Source organism: Mustela putorius, unplaced genomic scaffold (genome assembly GCF_011764305.1).
Source record: "Mustela putorius furo isolate JIRA1106 unplaced genomic scaffold, ASM1176430v1.1 tig00003858_pilon_pilon_pilon, whole genome shotgun sequence".
Taxonomy (NCBI): Eukaryota; Metazoa; Chordata; class Mammalia; order Carnivora; family Mustelidae; genus Mustela; species Mustela putorius.
In genome coordinates, this window is record NW_025422010.1 from 36381806 (window position 1) to 36396353 (window position 14548).

Genomic DNA, 14548 nt, shown 5'->3' on the forward strand with positions numbered 1-14548 from the left:
AGTGGTCAAAACAGTATGGTATTGGCACAAAAATAGACCCAGAGATCAATGGAACAAAATAGCCCCCAGAAAAATCCATGATTATATAGTCAATTAATCTTCAACAAAGGAGGCAAAAATATCCAATGGGAAAAAGTATTTTCAAATGGTGTTGGGAAGACTGGACAGCAAAAGAATGAAACTGGACCACTTGCTTAAACACAGAAATTTAAAATAGATTAAGAACTTGAATGTGAGACCTGAAACCATAAAAGTCCTATACGAGAGCCCAGCAACTAATTTCGCTGACACTGGCCATAACAATTTCTTTCTAGGTAGGTCTTCTGAGGCCAGGGAAATGAAATTAAAAATAAATGATTAGGACCACATCAGAATAAAAATATTCTGCACCACAAAGGAAACAGGAAAGCTAAAAGACAATTTACAGAATAGGAGAAGATATTTGCAAATGACATGTCTGATAAAGGGTTAATATCTAATATATATATAAAGAACTTAACATCCAAAAAACAACCCAATTTAAAAATGGGCAGAAGACATGAACAGCCATTTCTCCAAAGAAGATATCCAGATGGTCAACAGACTATGTTAAAAGATGCTTAACCTTACTCATCATCAGGGAAATGCAAATCAAAAGCACAATGAGATATCATCTCACACCTGTCAGAATGGCTAAAATCCAAAACACAAGAAACAATAAGTATTGATGAGAATGTGGAGAAAGTGGAACCCTAATACATTTTTGTTGGGAATACCAATTGGTGCAGTCACTATAGAAGACAGTATGGAGTTTCTTCAAAAACTAAGAATTACTATATTATCCAGTAATTCCACTACTGGGTATTTATAGAGAGGATATAAAAGCACTAATCAAAAGGATATATGCACGCCTGTGTTTATAGAAGCATTATTTACAATAGCCAAAACATGGAAGCAACCCAAATGTCCATTAACTGGTGAATGATAAAGAAGACTTGGGGGACGCCTGGGTGGCTCAGTTGGTTAAGCGGCTGCCTTCGGCTCAGGTCATGATCCCAGGGTCCTAGGATCGAATTCCACATCGGGCTCCTTGCTCAGCAGGGAGACTGCTTCTCCCTCTGCCTCTTCCTGCCTCTCTGCTCGCTCGCTCTCTCCCCCTCTGTCTCTGACAAATAAATAAAATAAAATCTTTAAAAAAAAAAAAGGGGCGCCTGGGTGGCTCAGTGGGTTAAGCCGCTGCCTTTGGCTCAGGTCATGATCTCAGGGTCCTGGGATCGAGTCCCGCATTGGGCTCTCTGCTCAGGAGGGAGCCTGCTTCCCTCTCTCTCTCTCTGCCTGCCTCTCTGCCTACTTGTGATCTCTGTCTGTCAAATAAACACATAAAATCTTTAAAAAAAAAAAAAAGACTTGGTATATGCATACAATGGAATATTACTCAACGATAAAAAAGAATGATATTTTGACATTTGCAGCAGCATGGTTGGATTTAGAGGGTATAATATCAAGTGAAACAAGTCATAGAAAGATGAATATATGATTTCACTCCTGTGTGGAATTTAAGAAACAAATGAACAAAGAAAAAGACAAAAAATGGACTTTGAACTATGGAGAACACACTGATGCTTACCCCTGGGGAGAGGGGTAGAAGGATGGGTGATATTGATGAAGGGGAAGGAGCACACTTACCATGGTGAGCCCTGAGTAATGTATAGAATTGTCAAATCACTATATTGTACACCTTAAAATAATAGACTTTTTGTTAACTACACTAGAATTTAAAAAAAAAAAAAGCAGCCACAAACAATATGCAAATAAATAGGTGTGACTGTGTTCCAATAAAACTTTATTTATAGAAAGAGTGAATGTGCTGAATTTGGTCCCTGTGAAGTAGTCTGTTGGACTCATGCCCTTGGATTACGGTTCTAGTTACCTGTATGTAGCAGGACAGCCTTGTTTGCACTTTCCCTAGAGGGAGCATATTACAAGGGTGGGGGTGGGGAGACATCCTCCCATATTATTCCATAAAACAAATACTTAAATAGTCCTTTTTATATGCCAGGTACAGTTCTAATTTCTTTAATTATATTTATTCAGTGAAACTTCAATAAAACTATGGAGTTTTTCTAATGTCAGGTTTACTCACCTATTACATTCCTTGGAAATTCTTCCTCCCCTCTTGGGATACTCCAGTGTCCTAATTTTCCCCTGGTTTTCCAAAACTAGGCTGCTGGTAAGAGAGGGTAACACAGGTCATTTATATCGAATCTAGTGTTAATAATCATCAGAAAATAGTATCCCAATTCATACTCAGGAGACATTGAAAACTATCTCTTTGTTCCTAATTCTCATCTCTAAAGTGGGGGACTCAGATGGTTTTGAACTGCTAACTGTAAATCCCAATCACTGGGGGGGCTTTTAGAATATCTCCACTTTTGGCCTGTCTTTGGGGCTGGACTTTGGGTATGTATGCTTACCAAGCTCGATAGATTGTCATAAAGTGGGCCTAGCGGCCCTCCACCTTGTAGCATGCTGCAGGCACCAAAGAAGCTTTCATAGCTACTGATATTTCCAGCCACACCTCTAGAGATTTTTATTTCACTGATCTGGGACATGATCTGGGCATCAGTATTCTTTAAAGCTTCTTAGATGATTCTGCTGTGCAACCACTGAACTCTATGTTCATCCTTGCACAGGGGCCTTGCTAATCCTCTCTGTATCATTCCAATTTTAGTATATGTGCTGCCAAAGCGAGCACCACTGAGCTCCACTCAAGGTAGTGCTCTGATTCCTGTTTGCAGATAGGTTTGGGTGGATGTGAAGATCTTTTTTCTTAACTTTGCCGAGAATCCATGATTTCATATTTATTCAACATGCTACCGTGGAATATGGCATTTAGGTTATAGAAAAACCTGGTTATCCTAATCATGTTCAGGTTGTTACTTCTGGGTCACAGTATTCAAACTTACCTAAATTATTTTGAGAATGCTACACAGGGACCTTAAACTACTCTGGAAAACATTTGCAGCCTAATCGAAATCATGATTTAACTCACAACCTTCTCATAAAAAATCAAAATGTGATTGGAGCATATTAAATAACTCTATTTTTAGAGCAACTGAAGTAATGTCCCAAGACCATATTGAAGAGTCGAGTCTGCTGCTGCTTGTTTGAATGGAATTCAGTTAGAGGATTTGGGTTTGTGCACTTGAGGCTTTAAGATTCAATGATCAATCTATCACAAAACTAATTTATATCCTACGTTGGTGTAAGAAAGGCACTCTTCTATGCTTTGGAGGATAGTAAACTGAAGAAAATAAAATCCCTCTCTTTCAGTAATTTATAATCTTCCTTGACGATAAAACTTAAACATGGAACATAAGGCAGTCGACACAAAGCACCAGCTGGGAATTCAGAATAGCAAGGCTGATCTGTGTGCAAGTGGTAATTAGAGATGGCATAGATGGGACAGAGCTGCTGTTTGCAGCACGGGCCACCTTTGTAAGAACACCTGGAGTGTGCATTGAGAATGCTGATTCCTAGGCTTACTGTCTCTCTGGGCAAGAGCCTGGGAATCTGCCTTTTAAATGGAGTTTTCAAACCTTTACTATGTACTCAAGTCTTGAGTACTGTTGATGTAGTAAAGGCAAAGTAAGCTAGGCCTTATAAGACCGGTTGGGGCTAGAGAATAGTAAAGACTAGTTCACATGTATTGAAAGCTAGATACTTTTTTTAAAATTTATTTTTTTTAATTTAAATTTGAATTCAAAAATTTTTTTAAATTTATTTTTAAATATTGTATTTATTTGAGAGAGAGGAAAAGCATGAGTGGGAGGCGCTGAGAGAATCTTAAGCAGATTTTGCGCTGAGCGCGGAGCCTGATGAGGGGCTTGATCTTATGACCTGGATATCAGAACCTGAGCTGAAACCATGTCAGATGCTTAATTATTGTGCCACCCAGGCACCCCCTAGACACATTTTCAAATGGTTTAAGTGTATTACCTCCTTTAAACTGCCCCCAAACAAACAAAAACTGAGTCAAGTTTTGTTATTATCCCCATTTGACATATGAGGAAACTGAGGCATGGGGAGCTTGAGCATCTTTACATACAGTCCCAGGCACAAAAATATAGAGTTCAGCGGACCCTGGGTTACCACTGAGAGATGAAGGAAACGGTTTGAAGAGGTTGCAGTTCAAGGCCCTGATCCCATGTAGAAGGTTCCCAGGAATACAGAGATTGTTAGCAGGATTGCTGCAAAGGATCCTCAGTCCCAGGAATACTTAATAAGTCTGTCAGTTATCAAGAGGCCACTGTTCCCTGTATGACCAGCTTTCATACATTTACAGTGGAATCAAGTGGGTGAACCCAGACTTTTGCACAAAACCAGAACAATTTAATTAGCCACCTTTCCCTCTCTTATTTGGGGCTAGAATTGGGTGAATTTATGGTACAGAAAATAAAGTTTTCTTCAGAGAATAAGAAGTCAGTATTTTGGAGGTCCATTTAACTTGACCAAATATTCTTGTGGGCATTCTGGGCATCGTCCGGTGGGCAACAGTGAGGGGGTGGTGCAGGCAGAGCAGGAGCAAGGCAGTGTGGGGTGCCACTGCAGCTGGGGGCAGAAGTAGGACTAGGGCTTTGACAGCTGGATGAGCCCTGCTTGCTTCCTGTGCTGTGTAGTAGCCTGTAGCACCAGCCACAAAAGTAATTTCCGAACAGGCAAATGCACCAGAGGTGAGACAGAACCAATTAGCCTTGACAGTGTAGCAGACACATTAAAACCTTTCATTCATTGGTTTTTGGGGACCTTCTTTCTTCTTAAATATTACCACTGACCTCTTAAATAAACCTATCTCAACATCGAAGAAAAAAAGGTGTTAAGGAGTCCATATGAAATATGTAGCACATCAAACAGGAATTCAATAGTTAATGTGACAGGTGGCATTGCTGCTTGCTTGAACTTGTCTGCTCCAGACCCATCCGCAGGTGCTCTCTGCAGCCCTATATTGTTTTAAAATGTAAGGCCATGGATGAGAGGACTGCCACTGAGAAGACAGTCTGTGACTACCAGTTTGTGAGGAGGCACCAGGGTGGGTCAAGAGGCGGAGGGAAGCAGAGGGGAATGGGCAAGGACCTTCCTTCTGGTCTTCGAGGGAAGGAAGGGGCAAGGCAAGGTAAACTGGTTTAGGATTGAATAAGTATTTTCAGCAGGTCACAGGGCATAGAGCATGTTCCTAATTGCCTGATACCTGGTCCTGGAGTGTTTAGGGCAGGGGAATATTGGTTCTACAGTGTAAGAGCTCCATGGGCGGGAAAGGTGGGCTTCTGGTCATTTAGTTTGCATATGAAAAATATATTCCTAGAGCAAGTGTTTACAGTAGGAGTTAGCTAGGCCTGGAGGAAGCAGTCTCTATAATAATCAGGGCTCCAGATGTCATAGCATCAGAAGGGAAAAGAAGATAAATACACACATGGTGGATGCTTTATTTTAGGACGAAATACCAACAGCACAAATATTTGTTGAGAATAACTGAACCTAATGAACATTGCAGTAGAAGTTGGCTTTCTGCATGGATCTGAATCAAGTTAGAGGAAGGACAGTTGTGTCCTATGCGCTGAGTTGAGTGACAAAGCATAGCAGACCATCCCCCCATCCACATTTCCTTTCTGTTTCTTCCCATGTAGTACAAAAGAGCTCCAGACGTCTAATTTCATCCTAGTCTATGCTCCCAGTTGTCACTGCTTGAGTTTCTTGATCATAAACATTTATTTTGAGTCCTAGAGCATTAATGCAGTATGGGTTTTTGTGCTCAAAATGCGTTTTACTAATTTTAAAGCCCAAATATCTCCCTCTAACCCTTTCCCTTCTCGGCTCTCTCTCACTCTCTCAAGTAAATAAATAAAATATTAAAAAAAAAAAAAGAAAGAAAAACAAACAAACAAAAACGGGCACCTGGGTGGCTCACTTGGTTAAGCTACTGCCTTTGGCTCAGGTCATGATCCTGGAGTTCAGGGATCCAGTATTGCATGGGGCTCTGTGCTCAGCGGGGAGTCTCCTTCTCCCTCTGACCCTCTCCCTTCTCATGCTCTCTCACTCTCAAGTAAATATTTAAAATCTTTATATATATATATATATATAAACATCACACAAAAAATGTAAGTGGCTTCCTTAGGTCCTTGATAACACTATTTGGGTTTTTTTATATATATATTATATTATAGTATTATAAGAGGTTTATAGTATTATGTAGTATTATAAGTTTTTTCATATATATATTATATTATAGTATTATAAGAGGAAAATTAAATGCCTCGACTATTTTTAAATTTCCAAATCTTCTGTTGTCCCGGGGCATATCCTCTGTGAATATCAAGGGTCTACTATCTATAGGTTTTGTTACCCAGTAACCTTAAGAATCATTTTCTAAAACAGACTGCAAACACTGTAATGTGGGATTCCTTTTTAGAAATCCTAATTTGAATTGCATTACAAAAGAAATAACTACTGTGTGTAGAAAATATGGACGAATAAAATAAATTCCAAAGAAAACTACTTCTGAAAAATAAGAAATGTATAGTTTCAGATATAAAATATTTTGAGAAAACTGAGTCACTCCATGGGTGCCTTCTATTTGTAACGTAGATATTTCATTTTGTAAGTTGCGAGTATATTTTTACTTCTAAAAATAGTTATTACATGATAATGGCTAGTACCCCCATTATATTTTTACACCAAGATTTATTTAAGCAATCCTCTATTTTAGGGTGTTTCAGTTATTAAATATGTTGTTAATTTCCTTAGGTTAAATTATTAGAACTGGTAATGATGATTCAAAGAGCATTCATGTTTTCAGTTCTTTTAATACATAAGACAAAAATAACTCCCAGAGAAGTTGATAAAATTTACACTCTTCACAAGTATAGAAGTATCAGTTTGATAGCCAAGAGCTTATTCATTGTTTCATTTACATTTTTTCCATTACTTATAGCTCTAGCATTTTTTTCTTCATGTGCCTATTGTTAGTTTGTTAATACAAACTAATTATGCCTGTTTATTTCTTTGACCTTCTGTCTTTTGGTGGGTCTATAATTTTTTTTTTAACTTATTTCTTAGAACTCAGTGTTGACAGCACACTGACTGTAGCAAATTCATCTGATGTCCTGCATCACATACCCTTGACTTACCTCTGATTTCAAATTTTAGCCACAGCTGTGGACAGTAGTTCTCCACAAGGTCAGTTTCTCTGGCATGCACTTTATATCTTTTTACCTTCTATTTTAGGGAATTCTCCAAAGCCTCACAGCCTTCTTGGATGGGAGGGGTTAATCCTCACCCAGTCAGAGATAAGAACCAATGGGGCAACGCTCTAGGCTCCTTATTCTGGATGGTTAATTCTAAACAGCATGTTATGTGGTTTTCAGAGGTCCCAGTGGCTACCCTGTCCTTCAGCAATGACCTTGATTTTTGTTTCCTCTTCTATCCACTTTCACTTTTCCAGGCTTTCTCACTTCTGTTCCCTGGTATCACTTCATACATAAACACTCAAGTCCTTGTCTCAAGCTCTGCATTTAAGGGACTTCAAGTGAAGACATTAACTCTCTTCATTTAGGTACTGGTATTTTAAATTTCTCTCCAGCTTGGGCCAGCAGAATTGTCTTTTATCTAAATTGACCTTTCACATCTGTTGATATTTTTCTCTAGGTCTCCAGCTGTTTTGTTCTGTGCCAAGCATATTGGTTTCCCCTTGGTGCTGTAACAAATTGCCACACATTTGGTGTTTTGAAATAACACAGATTTCTTTTGTATAATTCTGGAGGTCAGAAATCTCAAATGGGTCTTCCTCGGTTTAAAAATACAAGTGTTGGCAGAGTTGTATTACTTTATGCAGGCTCTAGGGGAAAATCCATTCCCTGCCTTTTTCATTGTAGACAAGCCATCGTCATTCCTTGACTGATAGCCCCTGACTCCATGTTCAAAGCTAACAGCATAGCATTTTCAATCTTGAACTCTGACCCTTGTGTCTCCTTCTTTTAAGGACCCTTGTGATTACATCAACCATGCCCACATAACCCAGAATAACTTCCTATGGCAAGACCCTTAATTGAATCAACTTCAAAAACCTGTTTTGTAATGTAAGAAGACATATTCAGAAGTCTTGGGGATCAGGATGTAGACATCTTTGGGGAGCCATTATTGTGACCTATAGGGTATGCTGAAATTTTACCTTTTCGTATCAAATTCTAGATCACAATTAGAAATTTCTAATTCGTGAATCTACAGTTGCCAAAATTTATAATGGAGTCCTTTCAAGTGATATTCTTAGTGATCTTTTGGTCATTTCAACATGCTCAGCAAAGTGCCTATCACTGGGTCTGGAAACAGTGTTCTCTGTATGTGGGACTCCACTCTACTGTCCAGTTCTGCCCAGGGCTGCATCATTTAGTTGTCTTTTATATTCTGTGTCAGTTTTTAAAATTCAGCCCCTTTGGAAGAAAAACTAACATCTTCATTAGGGTCCAAAGTGGAAAGGTATGCTTCTTGGGTAGAATAGTGGATACCATGAAATTTTGTGGAAAATTCCAACATCCTTTCTGGATGCTGCATCTAAGGGTTTTTCAGCCTGAATATTTCATATCCATATCCAATGCACTTTAGTGATGGACTAATGTAGGTATCACTTGCTGACTCAGTTTCCTGAAGAAAGTTACAGTTACTCATATAATTAGGTACTGTTCTACCTTAGATGGTACAATATGCCTACTGTATGGAAGATTCAAGTAAGTAACAAATTTAGATGGGCTGGAGTCTTAAGCAAAGAACATCTTTGGAGTGAGAGATGAGATGGAAGTCTAGCTCTTGTACCTACTGTTGTGTGTCCTTGGGTAATGTACGTAACCTCTCTGAATCCTACTTTTGTTTAGTAATTGGATATGTACAATAAACTATTTCCTGGGGAACAAGCAGTTGGGGAATGCATCAAAAAAAATGTGATATATAGTCTAGCATCTGACATATTGTATGGACTCAGCAAATATTTGCCATTTTAAAATAATTACTCAGCAATTCTTCCTTTTCCTTCCTGCATCATATTTTTTTTCTTCTCCACTATGTCATTTATTTTTTTAGAAAGATTTTATTTAGGGTGCCCAGGTGGTTCAGTTGGTTAAACGTCTGCCTTTGGTCAGGTTGTGGTCCCAGGGTCCTGGAATCGAGTCCTGCATCGGGCTCCCTGCTTGGCAGGAAGCCTGCTTCTCCCTCTGCCCTTCATTCCATATTTATATTTTAAATAAATAAAATCTTTAAAAAAGATTTTATTTATTTAAATAAATCAAAACTAAACCTTAAAAAGATTTTATTTATTTCAGAGAAAGAGAGTATGTAAGCATGGGCAGGGGGAGGGGTGAAGGGAGAAGCAGACTCCCTGCTGAGCAGAAAGCCTGATGTGGGGATGAATCCCAGTACCCTGAGATCACGACTTGAGCCAAGGGAAGATGCTTAACAATCTGAGCCACCCAGGCATCCCTCCACTGTATCCTATAAAATAGCATGCAAAATCACATAATTTCTTCCATCTAAAAAAAGCCCCACCTTCCTCTTAAGATACAATCCATTTTTCTTCATTTTGCATTTTTTGTGACATTCTTTAAAGACTAGCCCATACACTGTTTCCACTTGCTCTCCTCTGTCTCTGTTTCTCCCTTACTGAGGCATAATTTATATATCGTTAATTGGCTCATTTTATGTGTACAGCTCTATGAATATACTGAAAAAAAAAAGCTCATGAAATGATGCTTTTAAGTGATACAGGGGACACTTACTGTCTGCTCAGATCAGGTATATTCCCTTTTAGCAGATCTGTGAGGCCACCTCCCAGCTTCACCTCCTGGGTTGCTGCTAGCAGCGGGTCCCTACGACCTTGAGAGGGTTGCCCTTGGGTGTTGGAAACACCTTGCTTCTATGAAGAACAGGAAACATCTGGGAATTAATGTCACCACCCCAATCCTGAAACCTGGACCAATGGCTGGCTGCTGTGGGAATACTAACACCCAGTTCCTTGATCTCACAGTGGGATAAACTCTGACGTGTGATTTATACTCTAGAGCTACCCAGGGGATCAGGCTGAAGCGGAGATGAGCTTGACTTCTTCCTCTTCCTTACCCTGATCCTTCCACTCCTTTTCTGCTGTCTCCTGAGGACATTTGTTTAATAAATCACTTCCATTTAAACCCTTGGCTGTGGGTCAGCTTCTGGAAGAACCTGACCTCGACAGGTGGCCAAATGTCAGAACTTGTCACAGCCACAGGCAAGATTTATGTTACAGGCACGGAAGGGGCAGTCATTCATCACAGCAGTCCTGGAAGCAAAGTTAGAGTCTGAATCATGATGACATCCTGAAGTTAGGGAAATTCAGGGAGGGACAGGGAGACCGGGGTCTGCGGTGGATGGTGTGGACAGTTCCTCTGAACAGTCATTGATATAGATGACCACTGGCTCTGCATATCATCCAGGTCCACTTCCTTCCTCTAGACTCATTATTTTGGTCTCCAGAACCAGGCTCTGTCAGTGTGTGTTTAGGTCATTGATGTTAAGTGTGCTAGCCCTGACCTGTCCAGACACAACTTGAGTTTGTGTTTGGGTCTCTCTAAGAACCAAGTTTTGGCAATACAGAAGGGAGACCTTTAAGTTCTTAGATATTCCTTATTAAAGATCTTACCCCTCCCCCAAGGCCTATATTCTCCCTGACTTTGGCCTAGTTTCATGTAACTTAATATTCATTTGTGAGGTCCACTGTTCAACCTTGTATTTCACGAGATTGTACACAGAATGGAAGAGGAAGAACACTTCTGGGAGAAGCACACCCAGGTGGGGGGAGCTGGGCAAAGAATATATGCCCACAGAGGAGGCTGAGCCCTGCCCATCCCCATAACTCATGAAGGTGGTCCTGACTATAACTCCATAGAGGTCAGATAGGGCTAAGGTTGATAGGTATAGCAGGTTCTGTTAAACATGGTAAGTAAGCACATGACTTTGAAACATTGCCAATGAAATTGGATGGGTAGATACTTAAATGTTAAAATTCAGTTCTGTATAACACTTACTCATGAGGCAGAATGAATTCTGTTACATTTTTTTGCCATTTTCTATCCATTGGGCTGTCCCTCAAAGTATATAAATTCCCTTTAAGAGGGTTGTATTTTTGATTCCTACACTATTCTGCTTGCATTTCATAGTGACTCATTATGTCCTTATTATCCTGCCTGTCTAAAAGTAGCATCTTGTATTCATAAATTGTCAAACTTTAGAGGCAGGGCCATCTGTAGAATCTCTGACTGGCCAGTTAATAATGACTTGTAAGGATTTATTGGCACTATTTTCAAATTAATGACCAATCCTTGTTATCTTACTTTCCTATTTCCCCTACCCCTTTTTGGGTAAAAACCTCTAAATTTGGATATTTGATAGGGAATGGTGAATTAGATACAGTTCTGTGGTATTGACAGGACCCTTCTGTTCAGGACATTCTGTTTATAGTTCATAAGGCGGCCACATGGTGTGTGAGTGTGTGTTGGTGGCAGGGCACGTGGGGAACATGAGCAGGCTGGTACATGACACAGTGCTAGATTGAATCCTAGCCCCTGGTTTTAATTAAGAGTCCAAACTGGCAACCACCAAGTATTGTCCTCCCTGATATTTTCCCTGCTGTGCCTTTGGATTACTGGGCAGTGGCAATGGTGGCCACCTGGAGACCATTCATTTTATTCATTGTGGAGTCAGGGTCTTGGATGTCTCCTTGACAGACTAGGGTTTAGCAATCATGAGTGGCGGGTCCTCTGAGCTCCAAATCTCCTTTCTGTGTCACAACATCATGCTGGATCCTATAGAGTGTGTTGTGAGTGGGGCAGACATTTCTGACAAAGTCAGAGCCAAGGGGAGAAAGAAGATGCATCTGGGTGTTGCCGCTGTATAAGTAAGGAGCCCTGAAAGGCCAGTGACCTTGTTAGAAGTACAAGATGTCAAAAGGCTCTTGGCAGCTTCCTTTTGATCCTCAGCAGTACCCTCTTCAAATGGCAGGGGTTACAGTGGTTCCCACTTATCTGGTGTTTTCCCTTTCCATGGTTCGGTTATGATCAGCTGTGGTCCAGAAGCAGATTATCCTCTTTGTGACTTAGAGTCAGAACATCAGTGGTAGCCTATCACTATGTCACAGTGACTATATAATTCACCTCACTTCCTCGCCTCATGTGGGCTTTTTATCATCTCAAGAAGGGTGAACGTAACACCATAAGATACTTAGACCCCTGTCACATAACTTTTATTACAATACATTGTTATAATTGTTCTCTTTTATTATTGTTAATTCCTTGCCCTGACTAATTTATAAATTAAACTTTAATATAAGTATGTATGCATAAGAACAAAATGCAACATATATAGGGTTTTATGCTGTCCAAGTTTGAGACATCCACTGGGGGTCTTGGAATGCATTCCCTATGAATAAGGAGGTCCCGCCATATTTGTTTTATTGCACTGGTTGTTGGTTGGCTGTGAAAGGCTGTGCTTTTCTCCACCCCGTTGTATCTACTCTCTCTTTTTATGTTGATTTTATCCTTCTTTCTTAGCAGTCATCCCCCATGTTGTCTGAACTCTGACTGGTGTTAGGGAAGGAATATAGATGAGTGAGAGCATAAATGGGACTCTGTTTTTGACCATCAGGGAAAAGTGGAGGAGGGGAGTCTCTGTTAATCTCTAACAGCCAGTGGGAAAATGCTCTTGGGAGCAGCAGGCTCTTCATTTCCCCCAAAGGGTTCCAGTGAATGGATGAATGCAGATGGATTCCAAAGGAATTCCAGGGAATTCATATGTATCATATGTAAGACTAATTAATTAATTAAGACTGATCCTAAAGGTCACTATTTTGATGTCAGTCTGAGGATCATTCTGAGCTGAATAATGGCAATACCTAACCGTTCTATGGTGCCTACTATGTGCTAGGCAAGGGCTTTACCCAAGTAGCCCCGGTATGTACTGTGTAGTGTGTACTGTTCCCCACTTCCCTTCTGTCTCAGGATAAACCAGCCTTAGTATAAGAATCATTGTCCTGAAATTTTAAATGTATTTTTGTCATCAACCAAGAATAGTGATAGGAACACCAAAGAAAGGGTTACCTAAAAGTGGGCAATTTCCCTTAAAAATTATAATACAGTATTCTCCCTTTGTTCATTATCCATTTCAGAGTATTAAGAAGAAATATAGCTTCACAGTCTCTCCTATCTGTGATGCCAAACTCTAAAAAATTCCCTAAGCCAAAAGTTTTTGTAAATTTTGGATTTGATGAACTTCATTTGACAGCCAAACCTGATCTGAACTTGAATGAAACAATAGTTTTATGCCATTCAGTGTGAACATCTGTATGTTTTGTTGAAGAAAAATCAGTATGCTTGACTGAAAAATCAGTATGTTTGCCCCAAATCAAACAATATGTTGTGTTTGCACAGTATTGTCTTTCTAAAATCATCAGAATTTGAAACCTAAGTGGCCCAAGGAGTTCAAAAAAGGGCCGGTAGATTTGTATAAAGTAGCATAAATAATACTGGCTAAAGGAATGCATTGCTTGCTATGTGATGCTGAGGAGATTATAGTATATTTTATGCTTGCCTGTGACAAAGTGGCCTGGCTTAGAATCACTGTTCAGATTTTATTAGAGAATGATGCTTACTCCACCATACCACAGTTGACAAAAACCTTTATGGTGCTGCTGAAATGGCAGATGGAAAAGGTTGGTAGCATCTGTAGTACAATTGGGAAGATTTTCTGGGTGTCTCTTTTTCTTTTTATTCAAAAAACCATCTGTAAATCACTTGTTCTAGAAATTTACTAAGGGTGGATATCCAACTCGGGAATGTGTACTTTGGACTTTTCCTTTTTAAAACTTTGTACACCTATCTCTCCTTTTCCCAGTTATTTCCTCTTTCCTGCTTGCATCTGTCCTTATCCTCTCCTTGACTCTTACTTCCTTCTACTTACTCCTTCCCTCTTTCCAAAGTCTAGGAGGAAGGGGAGAGAAAACCTGGAACCCAGAAGTAAGAGAGAGGCTAATTTTAGGACAGACCAGGGGTTGCAGGTAAGAGATTAAGTAGCACCGAAGACCTAGAATTGGCAGAAAGCATCGCTTTGGCCTACCCTCCCTCTTAATACCCTGTTTTTTAAGTTTATTTCCTAATTCCTTTCCAGCAGAATGGAAACATAGATATGGAAATGGCACAGGCAGAGGCTTATTATAGATTGGGTATGAGCACAAGAGAATTTGGCAACAAGAAATCACAGACGAAGTAAGTTTAAATTTCCACAGAGAAAGAAAGATCCTGGCTGGTTGGAAGGCAGAAGATGGTGCACCATGATTTTCCGGAATCCTTTGGAGTGGTGGTCTTGAGGTGCATATTCAGCCCCCCTCCACTGCTCTTCTTTATGCCCAACACATTCACCTCCAGAGAACCTCTCATTTACCTGCCTATGGTCTTCCCTATATAGGTCCTGGTATACTTGCTTCCCTCAAGGTTGTGAGTTGGGG

General features: G+C 40.0%; 1 non-coding gene across 1 annotated transcript; it reads right to left on the bottom strand.

Moving 5' to 3' along the window:
* Positions 1–2625: 2625 nt before the first annotated feature.
* Positions 2626–2734, bottom strand: LOC123387727. The gene has a single exon (XR_006602223.1). It is a non-coding gene; the product is annotated as a U6 spliceosomal RNA (small nuclear RNA).
* Between the last annotated feature and the right edge of the window lie 11814 nt (positions 2735–14548).